At 37.9% G+C, this 15,457-nt stretch overlaps 1 protein-coding gene and 1 long non-coding RNA gene across 5 annotated transcripts in view; one reads left to right on the top strand and one right to left on the bottom strand.

Annotated features, from left to right (window-relative positions):
• Positions 1 to 15,457, bottom strand: part of LOC149690672 (sal-like protein 1) — a 79,410-nt gene that overhangs the window by 10,497 nt on the left and 53,456 nt on the right. The gene's annotated exons all lie outside the window — the stretch shown is intronic.
• Positions 1 to 15,457, top strand: part of LOC149690673 (uncharacterized) — a 67,524-nt gene that overhangs the window by 49,419 nt on the left and 2,648 nt on the right. Inside the window, exon 4 of one of the 2 annotated variants that reach the window (XR_016383778.1) lies at positions 5,729 to 5,878. This is a non-coding gene — a long non-coding RNA (uncharacterized LOC149690673). Of the gene's footprint in view, positions 1 to 5,728; positions 6,094 to 15,457 lie in introns of those variants that run through there. The other variant, XR_016383779.1, reaches the window with a different exon arrangement.

The following is a 15,457-nucleotide window of genomic DNA, read 5'->3' as shown; positions in this document are numbered from 1 at the left end:
CACTCAACTACAAAGGCCGGTCGGTGGCCATGCGTATTCCTACTACATACTTCGGCCCACCGGCATTTGACTCCGCGCCTATACCGTTTTTCCCACCAATATTTAAGGGTAAAGCCCCGCCTTTACTAAGCCTAAATTGCCCCGTTCCTAAGGGGGAAAAATGACGTTCTGCTCGGTAACATTTTCCTTCTATAGAAACGCGCTCGGCCAAATGGAAAGATTGGAAGGCTGCTGGCTACACCAAGGAAAGATGCCTTGAGAAACGTTGTTTTTCTTAATGGAAGTAATACACAGAAAGGCGGGGAATATAGAGCGTCAAAAGGAAGGAATGCCCTTTTCAGTATTGACTTAATATCGTTAGACAAACTTCATGGGGATGGGATAGCTTAGACTGATTTTTCAGTTTGAGTTTGTACCAAAATCGAAGCCGAATTCTTACTGAGATTCTCAATAAGAAATCTATATCCAAGTTTGGAGTCATCTCTTACTGAAAAATACTCAATTCGTCAGTGAAACCTGCCCTTTTCCTAGGTGTCGGACACTTTACCTTATAGATACTATTTTAAAGTAAAAATACCTCAGTTCCTATACACTATATACTATAGATATATTGCTTGGGAAAATTAACTTATAAATAACCAATAAAAAACTTTCAAACAATTTCTACCTATTTTTAGTTTGGGATTCGGGTAGTAAACCGTGGTAAGTGTGCGACCCCTCGATTGTATCACACTTTGATTCGTCGTCGGTTACAAATATTAGATCTCGATATAGTTGTGTATATATGTATTGGGGGAGAAAATGGATTGCGGGTATATCGCTTCCCCTAGACATTTCTGGGGGTTCTGCCCCCCAATACCTCTTAACGTTTTATTCAATTACGCGTATGGAAGACGCCACTCCAACCCCCAACCAACAACCCCCAAGGCCAAAAAGCCCTTGCTTTGCAAAGATCCACTTTTAGACGCTCTTGGCCCACTGCAGTAGAACTAGAGAAAAATCCAGAAAGAAAAAAAGTGGAAAGATTTAATATTGGGGAGAAAGTGATCTTTTTTCGATGCTTTTGCAGTTTTTCCCGAAGAGTCTATTTTGATAAATCGGCCACTTTATAAAATGCAACAACTACTTCGTCTTATTCGATAACCCCCCTCCCCCATCTACGCAGTATCCCTTAGTTCAAACCCCCATCCCCCAATCTTCCCAAGGGGGGTCAAAAAAGACCGATTTTAAAACCTTTCAAATAATATTTTAAGTGCTCAATTTTTCACTTTGCCAAATTTTATTTTTCTTTCAAACATCGCGGCATTATTGTACTCTCTTAGCGTCTTGGTTTGAAACAGTTTGATACTCAAGTACTATAGTATCGTGTCATTATTATAGTACTCTTTTAGCGTCTTGGTTAGCTCTACAAAACACAAATAAACAAACACCACAAAAATAAAAAAATAAATAATGAAAGATTGGGTTTGAAAATGGGATAGTCTTGGGGGCAGGGGAGGGGGGCAAAATCTGGAAAGGGGGGGTAATCCCCTTTAGATAATTTAATATCGTCTTTGTTTGACACTCGGTAGGGTAGATAGAGTCGTCGCGAACAAAAGAGAATCACAGTATTTCTCATATAAAGATTTTCTTTTCGTCTTTTGCTTCAACTAGAAGCTAGACGTCGGAGTTTACTTTGACACTCTCGTATATGAGTTTAATTCGACTCCAAGGAACAAACACACTAAGACGCTATACGAAACTATAGACGTTGCTCTACTATATATATATATATATAGCAATGGGGAACAAGGAGGGTTAAGGGTAGGATGGGAAAAGTAAGCGAGATCAAATAATTTTGTCAGTGAGGTCTCCAAATTGAGGAGCCACAGTTAATCTCGTGTCAAGCCTCTTTTCTTCTCTCTGATTGTAGATGTAGAGAGAGAGAGAACCCCAAGGATAGCTTGACCTCTCGACACCCGACACCCCCTATTACCCCCCCCCCTTGTATTTCAAAGGGAAAGTGAAATCATAACTAATTTCGACCGAAACATTTCCACTTGTTAAATTATATTTCATTTTCTCAAATCTTAATTATCTTGTTTTGGTTCTTTTATATTAATTTATTTCACTGTCCCTTTGAAGCCGGACACCCTAGCAGACAGCAAAAATGTTTCAGGTAGGGGGGGGAATGTCGAGGGGCTTAAAACGACGAAAAATGTCCAAATGACTTTGGAATCCCCCCTGGTTCTTTCGTCGCCTCTGCTTGGGGTATTCTTTGATGATATTCCTTGAAACTCGTCTGTCGTATCAATATAACCCCGTAATATTGACCAATACGTCGTTGGTAAAGCTCTAGGTGTAACCGTAGGTGTAGAGGTCGAAGGTGACGCCCCATCCTCTCTCTCTCTCTCTTTCTCTTTCTCCCTTGCCCCCCAACCTTGTTTTTTGTCTCTCTTCAAAATCTCTTCGTCGGAGATTATATATAAAAAACTTACGAATGGAATCCCTCATTCTTTTGCCCCGTCGATATGAAAAGGCCATGATTTGAAGTAAAACTTAGGGGGTGGGTGTAGGTATCTGTTATTATAATGAACGTACAATGAAACAGTTCACTTACTTCTAAGTAAGGAACTTCTAGATTTCAGGGAATTCTCCCCCAATCCGTAAAGAAGAGCTTTCGCTAGTTTTATAACGGACAAAAATTGATTGCTTTCGCAATTTCTTATAGGATGTCGTGTGTACCAACCATATACCACCACCTTGAGGTCAATACGAGTTGACCTTGCGCCACTGTAAGGGCACGCGGCCACGCTTTGGTTTCCTAGTACTGTCAATAATAAGGAGGGGGCGTTGAAAAGGCTTAGGGTTTTGCTTGAAAAGATTTACCAGTATAAACCCGACACCATCCCTTCAAATATTGTACTATTTCAAAATAAATATTACTCGGGGAATGAAGCCAACATTCAGGGTGATAAATTCCTATGTTATTTCTCGTATGAATGAATGAATGGTTTATTGACCCTTTTGATTACAAATCCCTTTTGGAACAGGGAGGAACCCTCTAACGTGGGTTCACAGGTCCGAAAATAAAAAAAACTAAAACAAAGCATTAAATGTCGTACAATAAAAAAACACTAAATTAATATTTACACGTTACAAAGTCAACAAGAAAACTATTTACAATTATGTACAATGACAGCTGATCGACATATGATTCAATCCTTTAATAGGGCATGGGGCAGAGAAGGCGCAATTTCGCCCAATTGGCTAAAATACTTTTTGTGATAGTTATGACTTCCATATTTGGCCTATCCCCGAGAGATAGGCTATCCGCCAGGGTAATGGGCCCAAACCTCAGGTACGGGGCTCTTGCTTGTGCCAGGGCCGGACAAAACAGCACTACATGCTCGATGTCCTCTAAGACCTCCCCACAGAGAGGACAGCCGGCCACCTCCTTATCAAAAATGTGGGAAAGACGAGCGGATGTTGCTAACGCCCCCGTCCGGGCCAGGAAAAACAACCCACTAGCAAGGGAATTATCATAGAAAGGTTCTATGCCCGGTGTTTCCTTTAACGAATACAGGTTCAGACTCGGATGGTCAGCAACATCCCTCCGCCATTGTGCTTGAGAATACTCAGCAACAGCCTTATCTACCTTGGCATACCACTCATGTAACGATTGAACCGAGCTCCGGGACACTCCGGCACCATAGTTTTCGTGAAAAAACTCAACGCGCTTTAGCCAGGTAGTTTTCCTGGGCATTGCTCGAATATAGCAAAAAACCCGCTGTGCAATGCGCACGTCGTCCATAAACAATAACCGACCCAGATAGCGGAGCTTACTTTTAGCCTCCCTCTCCTCGAAGGCAGACCAGGCCATTTCACCCTTGACAGCGGCATATGATGTAATAAAGTTACCCCCCAACGCGGCCTTACCCACGGTAAATTGAGCCTGATTAAGTCGACGACTCGTATTAGACGAGAAACACATAACCTCATTCGCGTAGGTTAACGCCGGAACCGCGACAGCCTTCCATAGTGTCCTCATAACATTGTACTTATTGTACGAGTGGTACCCCTTGTGCTTTATGGCACCAGCCAGACGGTTGGCCTTAGCCATCACAATACTTTCCTGCGGTTCCAAAAACTTCCCCCTATTCGATACCTTTACACCTAGGTAGGTTACCTCAGTCACTTCTGCTAATACGCAACCTTGCAGGAAAACAGGGTCGGACCCCCTCTCAAAAGGCAAACTATTTTCGAGGACTACACATTTATCTGGGCTAAAAGCCAACCCATATTCCGCTGCGTAGGACCCACAAATATCCAAAATGGCTTGCAGCCCTACCCGCGATTCAGCAACAACAAAAATATCATCCGCAAAAAATCCACCCACTACCCGAGATTCCCGCGTCGCGCCGCCAGGGTACCTAAGCGTAAAACCGAGGTTTGAAGCCCTTAGGGCCCTGTCGAGAGGTTCCAGATATAGTGCAAAGAGGAGAGGAGACAGGGGACACCCCTGTTTTAAACCCACCCCACTGGACACGAAAGTGTTACACCCGCGATACAGCCGAGTATACTTTGAAGTAACCCACCAGGGGCAATAATAAAAATTTATTGCAATAATATTAATAAATTAGAAATTAAGTAATGTTTGTTTTTGGGTAATTTATTCTAAAAGCTTTTTGAAATCACGCGATATTAGGCTATCAACCTTAAGTATTGTACTATCTTAGCGCCTTAGAATATGCCCCTAAAAATAAATAGATAACCGTGTAGTTAATATCTTGTTTATTTCTATTATATATATGGTATGGTAGACGTAGTAACATGCTAAGATATTAGCTAAGAGAACATTATTATACTCATGGTAATGACTCTATTAGAGTATACTATAGTAGTAGTCGTAATCTAGGTGGTTGGAGCTATTAAGGTTAGGGTTAAACGAGTGGAGTTGCTATGATCATAGTCCTCCGTTTGACCAACTGTGAAAAGCAAAGTGTGCAACTCTCTCTTGCTTGCTTTGAAAGGAAGAAGTTTCGTTATTTTTGATGGTCGTTTTGGGGCGCTCGGTAATTCGGCCGTGCAACCTGATTGTTAGCTAGGGAAAGAAACACTAAGAAACTACTACTACCACTAGTCAGTGCCCTAATTCCCGAGAGGTCATCTGAGCCAAGACCAACTCGCAATTACTTCCAACTCAAATCGCCCGCGAGCCTCATACCCTCCATTTTCTCTCTCTCTTCAACCTGGACCATCTACCACATTTTAGAACTCTGATAGCCTATCCTCTTTTGATAACTTCTAAAGATTAATTTGTTTCCGATGTCCGTTAATAGGAGTTTCCTTTCATATCAAGGTGTGTGTTTTACCGAAATGTTTTTGCCGTCGTTTGGCTCGATTAAACCGAGTAGACGAGCTTTTCACCTTAATCGAACTCGGTGGGCCCGACTTGACCCGACTCCAGAGTGTCGTTTTGCCGACTATCCCTCCTATTAATGGTTGATCTTTGGTACAGCGCAGCATCCATTAATGCCATTAACTACAAATCCATCGCGTACCATCCTAAATGGACATTAGTTTTATCCCAGACCAAAAGAAATACGTTTGAACTTTAACCTTTTAATAATAATCCTTAAATTTGGTCAAAATTTACCGCAGTTGTGAAACAAGTTTTTTTAACCGATAACTGAACTTTTTCCAATTTAATTCTAATTTGTTTTTTTTTCCTTTCTTTCATTTGTAGATCTGTACAAACTGCGTGGTCAGTCATTGTCCAGCATACCTTGTTAGGTTACTAAGATACTCCACTCCAATCCCAGTCAAATACAACTGAGGAATTCTACACAAACATACACCGGAGTGTTGGTCAGTCTCAAGAACTTCACTAGCAAATGTGAGTGAGTTCTTTCACATACTTTATTTCTTATCTGGGGTCTGGACTTTGGGGGGGGGGGTCGTCCAAGAACCCCCTGATTGACATTTATTTGTTTCTCCGGCCATATATATTCCCATGGTTTATTTTTTTTTTCTTGGCTACCATTGACCGTAATTTAGAAGCGTCCATTCGAATTAAACGCGCTCACACGCTAAGACTCGGCCTTATCCCCATCAGCCCCCTAAATACGACGACGACGCCTCTAAGCGACAACATTACAAACCTCTTCCCCCCCTTCCCCCTTCTCTAACACAGGGGTTGGAATCTTTCCATATAATCCTTGACATGTTTTTTTTTTTTCCTTTTTTTTATTTGTCGCTTTTCTAAGATAAATTGGAATGTTTTCGGTTTTTTTGGGAAAATTGATGGGGATTAATATTCGGAATAATATCATTTATCGGTACGGTAAATAGTCCATCATTTGAAGTAAGGCGTAGCTTTTATTTATTTCAATCTTTCAATTGCCAAAAATTTAATTCAACAAATGGTCTCTCTCCCCATCCAGTATAACCACAACCCTCTTTTCTTAAACTCCCCTCTTTTCCAACAAACAAATCCATCTTCCAACAGCTTTACGCTCAAAAAATAAATAAAATCACAGCTTTTCGTGGTGGGAAATTCAAAGAGTCACGTTTTTTAAAACTTGTTAGGTACAAAAGCGCGTAAAGTTAACTTCTAACATCTTTTAGAAGTATGGACAGTGCTAGAGATATTCCCCACCCCCGGTTTGGAACTGAATCAAACCGAATTGTACAAGCTTTTTAGATAACACGCCGCGAATGACACGTCTAATCCGACGTAATTCACATCAAATTGATTTGATTATAACCTTGGTTATTTTTTCCTCTTTCTGCGAAGCATTTATATTTGGGAATAATTTTTGGGTTGGGTAAACGCGTGGGTGTCCGGGTCCTGTCACTTGGAAATATATTTCGGTAAAACGCGATAGGCAAAGAAAGGTTAGGGTTAGACCCTGGCACGTTATCTATAAGCAATCTCATAAAGCTTACGCGGTGGCGTGGGGAGAGATATTTCCATAAGCTGTGATCCTGATGATACAGGTTGAAGAATGTTTGCCATAGTGGGGTTCATCCCCCCCCCCCGCTTATTCCTGATGTTTGCTCGCAGTCAACAGATCGAGGGGGATTTTCAACGACCATAACGAGCCAAATATGTCGCTAGCAGGGTCTTGTAAGCCCCCCATCCCCGCTATCAAATTGTTTGCTCATAGTTGGATGCTCTAAGGTTCTTGAGGACAGCATCAAGGTTTGATTAGGACGCGATATGTTCCGGGGGGATATGGATAGATTCCTCCCGCTCCTTTAACTGTTTGCCCAATATAATAGGGCCTAAAATGACATGATTTTTTTTATCCTATACCCAAATTTCTCGGGTCCTTATGGGGGTTTCCCATAAAGGCGTCTTTTCCCGTGTCTTAATACCTAGAGCTGTTCTTGCTGTATTTACGAATGATCCCTGCCTGCCGCCTTTGTAAGTATATTTGCGCGATTACAGCCATGAAGATAAGCGTTATGTCATTCCTTTTTTTCGCCTGTGCACTTTTCTTACAGTCACTCGAGCTTCGTTTCGTTAATGACGGGTTAGGCTTTTCTGGGGGTTTCTGTACTTGGGTTTTCGGGTGAAGGGGACATCATAGCGGCGGCGGTGATGGGCACCTACTTACTTACCCCCCTTTTCTCTGTCAGTGTCAACAACGCCCTGTCACGCCCCATAATCCCTTGCGAATTTCTAATTATTATTCTCTTACGTAACGTTACTTGATGGTTCGGTACCCCCAGGGGGCGTCGCACCAAATCTGACATTATTATTATTATTATATTCTCACCTTATTCACTCTTCACTCTTTGCTCTCTATCGAGTCTTAACCCCTTCATTGAAATTAGTTTTTAAGAGTTACATTTTCATATTAAATTATTATTAAATATGTTTCAGACTTGTAATATTTATCAGTATATTTTTGGGTGAAATGAACGAATTCCTTTTCTATATTTTTTGGTATATATTCTAGAGGTATAGTTTGAAATTCTCTCTCACTCTCTCTCCATAAAGATGTCAAAAGGAAATTTCTTTTTTTGGGGGGTGGGTTAGGGTCGGTTGGTCTTTACTTAAGTTTCGGGTGTTTTAGCGTCATTTCGTGACTTTTTGGCCCCTATCCTCGTTATAGAGCTCCATATTTTCCAGGGGTTCTCCCCCCGTGCTTCCACCCTCCCCAACGTATTCTTTTTCGTATTTTATTGATACGAAAAATACGTTTTTCTTCTTTGTTAAGCCTTTGCCGGGCCCATAACGCTCGCTCCACCAAAGATATCGCTTGCCATAATTTTTACCTTCAATTCGTACTAGACTTTAAGGCCAAGTTTAGTCTCTTTATGATACCCATACGTGGTAGTACATACATAGGCTTAAATCGTGGTAAATTTTTAGCCCTAAAAGCGGAGTTAGGGGCCCCCGTGTCCCCCGACTTTGGATCGTAAAAACATATCAAAGGTTATATAATGGACACGAAGTCAGGCTATCGTCGTAGCACCCTTGAAATGTACCTATTTTGGTATAGAAATATATAGAGATTATGACTACTTTCAAGATAGTTCTTACTCTATTTTTGGCTCTTTTCTCTACGTAACATTAGAGATATAGTTATGGTCGTAAAGTATTGTCTATAAGGAATCGCTCTCCCAGCCCTATTTTTTTTAGGCCAATTTTATGTCTTTTTTATATCGACTCCTGAACTCAAAATACAAGAATTTGAACTTTATTTTTGTGCGCTTTTCACTTATGCACCTTGATAGTGGAGTAGGCCTAGATCTTCATCATGGTTTCCAAAGTGAAATTAAATTACTTATTCCAAATTTGCATTTTCGTGTGTCCATTTAATTTCAAATGCAAAATCAAATATCGATATATTTATTACAATTCATCTTTACTTATTTAAAATTATGAATGACTTTTAATTTTATCGTAATCTTTAATTAAAAAAGATAGAACCTGATATCTGCTGGCTACTTGTTCTTGTACAGCTTTTCTTTGGCCCGGTATAATTCGGGACTTCGGGACTTGTATTTATATCAGCGCCGTAATCTAAAATTCTTATACATTTTTATAAATGAAAGTATATAGAACCCTCAATCGTGTAATCGTGAAAATAAGTGTATACACATTACATTCTTTCAAAAATCACGGATCTCAATCATACACGTTATAAGAAGTTAGAACTTAGTATAATAATCATTCTTACCTTTTTAATCTTTTACAAATATGATAATAATAGCGTTATTATCATATGAAAAATTATGTAAGTACCCAAGTACACGTTTCGTTTTTTTATTTCAAATTATAATCGCAAGGCACCTTGAAATTTTTCATCTATATAAAAAATGGCTCAATTTTCCCCCCATAGAAAAAATATATAAAAATAAATAAGAATTATCCAATACGATAATATACATGTGATGGGTAGCTAAGCTAAGAGCTCGATTATGAAGTTTATGTAATAATATTTTCTTCCAAAACGAAAATCGTGACGACAACCTTTCATTATTCATTTTCAAATGAAATTATGTTCGTGAATTTCATCGATGTTTTTTATATATATGTTTTATCACAACACAAAAGCACAACGCATCTCAAATTCTATCTCAACCACTCCCACCGTTTAAACGAATTATCTTTATCTTACATTATTCTTCAAGCTACCATTTAATTTAGGGGTCGCTACCTAAAATTTAGAATTACGTCAAAATCTTGTAATGTGTACGTATTTGAAGAAATATTTAACCTCTTTACTACTTAAGTTAAAATTTCTAAGCAGTATATTTTTTAATTTTTGTTTAAGAGTATGGTATATTTATCTATTTTTGTCCCCTGATGATGAGAAATATTTAGTTTACTCGTGTTTTCTTCCTTTTTTTTAAAAAAAAAAGTCATTTTGTCGTAAGATAATCTTTGTTGAGATGAGTAAGGGATGGATGTACCTTCTTAAGAAGAGACAACTGATGGGGAAGATGGGGAGGAAGGGAGATGTGTTAGTCGTAAGGTCTTAGTTCGTCACGCGCCAAGAAAAACCAAGGCAGAAAACGGTTATTTTTGAGGAGAAAAATAATTTTTTCGTTACTAGTTTTAGGGGGGATTGAATGCAGCCTGCCTTCTCTGAGTATCTTCCCAAAGCTCATAAGATATGTTCCATAAGTTTGTTAATCTCTGGTTACAAACTGAAGCTTGTCATGAAGTGAGGGAGGTAGGTCATAGATTCGAGGTAAAGCGGCGACGCCTGGCGAGGCGCCGTCAAAGGCTTAGTACTTATAATAAATATGATATGAAGAAGGAAGAACTGTAAAATTAACCTCCGAGTGTAGTCTGCAATTCTTGCTTGTCGTTCTCGAACTAGATCGAGCTGTAAGTCTTCTGTATTACAAGTGTCATACTTATGGAAGGAGCATATCTTATAAACTTATGATATAACCCGACTGCGGCTAATAAGAACAGCTTTACCCCATTATATCAATATTCGTCTGCTTATTTTCGTCCCCTTTCTTGATTTTACGCTGATAATTGTTACTGTAGTAGTTTTTTTGCTTAATGAGAAACACGTGACGTGTTCTGCAAGGACTATACTGGAAATGGATTAAATAGGGTTAGCTAATCCATCATTTACGTGATAGTTAGGCTTAGTGACATAAATTTATCATTGAAAGCATTTTCCTCTTAAAATTTTTTTCTTTTTGTATTAATTTGACCCTTGCCTCGAGTGGTAGGGCATACATGTACCTAACAGTATTTTACATGATTTTTACATTGAACTAAGGAGATTAACTATTTCAAATTTATCGAAAGATTCATTTTTCATGTCGGATTATGTATTACATTTTAAAACTGTTTCGATATCTTTATAATTAATGTAAAAATCTTGAGTTTAAAAGGTTTAGGAAATCAAAAAATGCAATCCTGATTTATAAATTCGGATTATGTCTTATAGAATTTAAAAAAAAATATACTTGAATTTCTTTTTCTTTTTCTTTGCTAAAAAAATGAGTGATTTTATACTTTAAGCCTTGGTCCTAGCTTTTTAATATTACAGACGTAGGGTTAAGCTACTGTATTACATTAAGTTATGGGTGTTTTTCCCTTACAGGGGTTATTGGTTGAGGTTAGCAGAAAAAGCGATTTTGAGGTTAGACCGGGGGAGAGGGGTATGAAGAAAGGGTCGTGTTAAAAAGGCATGTTTTCTCGGATAAAAACAAACGGGGTGGGGGGGCGAACAAGGGGTTTAACCCCTCTTCCCCAAACTGGGTTTCTCGGATTTTATTCGCTTGAATTCGCGAGTATTAAAAAAGGACCTTCCAAACAAATTGATTTCGCTGCCATCAGCTCGGTTTTGTTCGAATTCTTACGTTTAATATACGGGATACTAGGCCTATTACTTATATAATATAATGGTTGCTCCGGGTATATTCGATGCCCCCCTTAAAGCGTACTATTAACAAAGAGAACGCGAACAGACTATAGAAAGATATAGATTGAAGGATGAGATATATTTTAACCAATATAAGTTTGTCGAAATGAAAATTTCTATTATTTTTTTTTTTTCCCCTGTCTTTCTTTGGAAGACCCGAATTTTTCTTTGTATCTAAGAGAGAATTTTATGTCATTGTCCTTGTTTTCACGGGCCTAATATCAAACTACAGTTGTACATTTTCTCACTGTCTCATGTATGGTATTATTTTTGACCCTGAATGAATGAATTTTGCTGTGTGAAACAGTCTGAAAAGCTTGTATAATTCAGTTCGATTCAGTTCTAAACCTGAAGGGCATAAGGTTAAAGTTTAAAAACGAGTTATCCCTAACCCCATTTGTGGTAATGTACGTTGTTTTTGGCCCGTCCCACTTTTAACCCAAACATCGGATGATCGCGCGAGAAGCTGGTACGCATTCCAAGTAGACTTATGAATTCTTGGTATGGGTTTACGTTGAATGGTGAATGCGGTTGCCTTTTGACTTATTTTATATTTTTTATGCTGAATAGTTGTCGATATGAGCAGCGTACTTGGGTATAGAGTTATATAGCCAGCCAGTTGAGTACCGCATCAAATTTGATTGACAAATCCTTACCGGGGAAGGGATGAAGCGTACTTCATAGAAACTGACAAATCTCTCTCGATATTATAATAAAACGGACAGACGTTGCAGCCGTCGACATCTTTTTTCTTTATTTTTTTATAAATCAACTTGAATGAATTTGGGCGAATGAATCCATTCGTCCGTAAGATGACATTCAATCCTAGGTACCTTGGAACCAACCAAGGCTTAAAAAAATGTATGCTCCTAACCACAAAATTGGGGTTAAAAGACATGTACCACGTATGTCAAGATTAAAACGTGGGAATCAAACATTTATACATCAGCTAGGGGGATAACCCCCCCCCCCCCGACCCTTAATCCTTACAAATCTTTAATCTGTCTGGGACATATTGGGATGTATAGTATCGTTATGTTTCTTACTTTAGGTTTTTTTGTGCAATTGAATATTTTAACAGGGTTCGTACACGACCTGGAAAAGTCAGGGAATTTGTAAATAGGCCCAAATGGTCAGGGAAATTTGTGGGATTTTTAGTCAGGGAATACCTGGGAAAGTCAGAGAAATTCATTCCAAAAATTTTGTGCCTACTCTGTTTAAGGTATATTAATTTATCCCGGGGGTTCTCTTCTCCAGTTGAGGGGGGCATGACCCCGCGGATTCGCGATCGTCTGGTGGTATCTCGAGTGATTTACGAAGGATCGTAAAAACGTGCAATGTTTGTTGGCCAAAAGATACAGTCTCTTAATGATTTACAATCTTAGCGTTAAAATTTCGTTAAAAGTGCTTTTAAACAGCGTACGTCCCAAGTTTTTATGTTTTTATTGCGAAGAAATTTATACCTATCTCTCTAGCCTAGAATTAATTTTGAGAATTTGGACCTCTGTCTGTCTGAATGTATGTCTGAATCATGTCTACCTTAGTTTTATTTCTTTAAAAATAAAACAAAAAAATAGAAACGCCAAAAAACCAAAAACAAAAAAAAAATACCTTAGTCGTAAAATCAAAATTGATTAGCCTTGTTAAACAACAACGCTATGATTTATTTATTTATTTATTAACCTTCGAGGGGCTAACAACTTATTATTTAAATAATATATTTTAATAATATATTTTAATTTAAACCATTGGGTTTATTTTTATATAGGGTTATCTTCCCTTTAAAGCTAGTTATGACCATTTTAAAATAGTTGGGAAGTTATTTTAAGCAGCAATTTTACAGCGTGTCTAACAACTCTGTATTCAGTTCGTTTTTTGGGGGGGGGAGACTTAATAAAATAGATAAAATTTAGATGGATATAAAAAATATGGCCCGGCAGGCTGATGGGAAGGAATACTTAATTTTAATTAAGGTAAAATTCCATACTAGAAATTGATAAGAAGTTTAAAAAAATTTTTTTTTATTAGTGGTATAACGATGTAAAAGGTTCACGTTACCAATATTGAGATAAGTGATTTTAGCTATCAATAGCTTATCATTTTTTGTTGGGTCGACTCGCACGAGAATTTTTTCTTATTTTTTTATTTTTGAAAAAGTTCAAATAATAATATATATTTCCAGAAGGTCCGGATTATTCTACCACGAGTAGAGTATTTATCAATTTAACGTTTAATGAAACGAATGTAATATATATTAAAGCCTTACATAGGTAATAATAGATTAAGGGGGCTTAGTTTTATACGCGTTACATCTATTTAAACGAATATATAGCTATATTCTCACGAGGTGGTTGATTTTGAGTGGAAATTTATCGCCTTATATTTTTTCTTTAAATTTTAAGGGTGGGGGGTGGGTTAAACGGGGATGGGGGAAAGGTATGGAAGGGGGCAATTAGTCAATGACTTATTTCAACCCTGAACTGAACTGAGTAGCAACTATACTTACTTTTCTATATAGATATAGATATTGGCTTATGGTAACCATTTTTTTTCTATCAACTCTTATCTAAGCTACTTTTTAAGAGATCCACTTTTTTTGTATTTTTTTGGCTCTCCTAAAAAATGTGACCTCGACTTATGAGGTTGACACTCTTAAAGGTATTATGAAATAATTTTTAAAAGTAATAATTAAAGATTATACATGGTTTAATAGGCGTAAAAATGTCTGTTAAACTTTCCCTTTATAACCCCCCCCCCTTGTATTTTATTTTATTATTTCAGATTCTGTATTAAAATTGTCAAATATTTTTTTCTTTTCTTTTTTCTTTATCCCTGGGTTTGGGTTTGACAAGGCTTAGCTAGCACCAACTTGGTGTGTCGTGGAAGAGCTTGATAAATGGATGGAGCAATGTAATATAATTTCTTGTCGGTGGGGGGGGGGGTGACGCGCACCCCAAAACCATCTTTAATAGAAAAATGTGCGCCAAAGAAAAAAATGGGAACCCTAACCATCTCGCGACACTTGTGTAAGCATTGGAGCAGCCTTCAAGACTTTGACTTCCTCTTTCTAGAAGATGAACGAATATAGCTTTACTCGTTTTTTTGCATAATGCTCCACTTACGAGTAATATCATTCAAACCCCTTAACCCCTTGCTTCCCCCCGCCCCGACCTCCCTTGCAACCACCATCTTTCCTCTTCCTTCCGGAAATGGATGGGATAAAAAGGGGGTTTATTGCTTAAAATTAAATATGTCTGTCAGTACATATTTTCGATGTTAATTTAAATTATTAAGACTTAAATTTATTATTGGCTCAAAAGTATTATTATTATTATTTTAATATTCCTTACGAAGCTAGCTAATTAGGCCTATTTTTGTTCTATTTTTATTGTTAACCTAAGATTAAAAATAATAATTTTTCTATGCTTTATCAAAGGAAGCTAAAAAACCTTTTCGCCTATTCTTTGTGAAACGAAGCAAATTTGGTCTATTTTTTTTTTTTTTTTTTTTTTTTTAGATTTTATTCAGGTAGTTGAGTCGGTACGGTCGGTCGTATTACGGATCTGTTTTTCGAGTATTTTTAAGAATCATAACTTAATTTTTTTAGAATTGTAAGTAATTATTTAATTTTAATCGCAATCTTAACGTCGTTTTTAGAAGTAATTGTATTTAGTTTTGAGAAAGGAATATTTAAAATGTGGTTTTGTTGTTAAGCCTTAGCTCTTAGCAATGGTTTTTAAAATGTAACACGAGGTTGTTAAGTCTTGGCTCTTGATGTAACACGAGGTTGTTAAGCCTTGGCTCTTTTATTACTAACAAACTAGGCACACTCAAATTATTTTGAGCATATTTAAGGGATTTAATATATAAGATAGTTTGATATGGGGGGCTTCTTGTTTCTACTGTGGGGTTAAATGGGGGTCGGGGGAGTCAACTTTAAAGTGGCGTAACTGTTTAAAGTGCCAAAAAATGAAGGGGAAGCTCGGGTGACAAATGTGGTGGTATGAAAATTTTCCATTATTTCGTTCCTCGCGGCGTAGGGTTTGGCGGGTATGGGGGTGGGGGCA

The sequence above is a fragment of the Phalangium opilio genome, unplaced genomic scaffold, assembly GCF_054372755.1.
Source record: "Phalangium opilio isolate 3A_F unplaced genomic scaffold, DU_Popi_V2 ptg000031l_1, whole genome shotgun sequence".
Taxonomy (NCBI): domain Eukaryota; kingdom Metazoa; phylum Arthropoda; class Arachnida; order Opiliones; family Phalangiidae; genus Phalangium; species Phalangium opilio.
The sequence above is the reverse complement of the archived record's forward strand: the minus strand, read 5'-3'. Positions and strand labels throughout refer to the sequence as shown.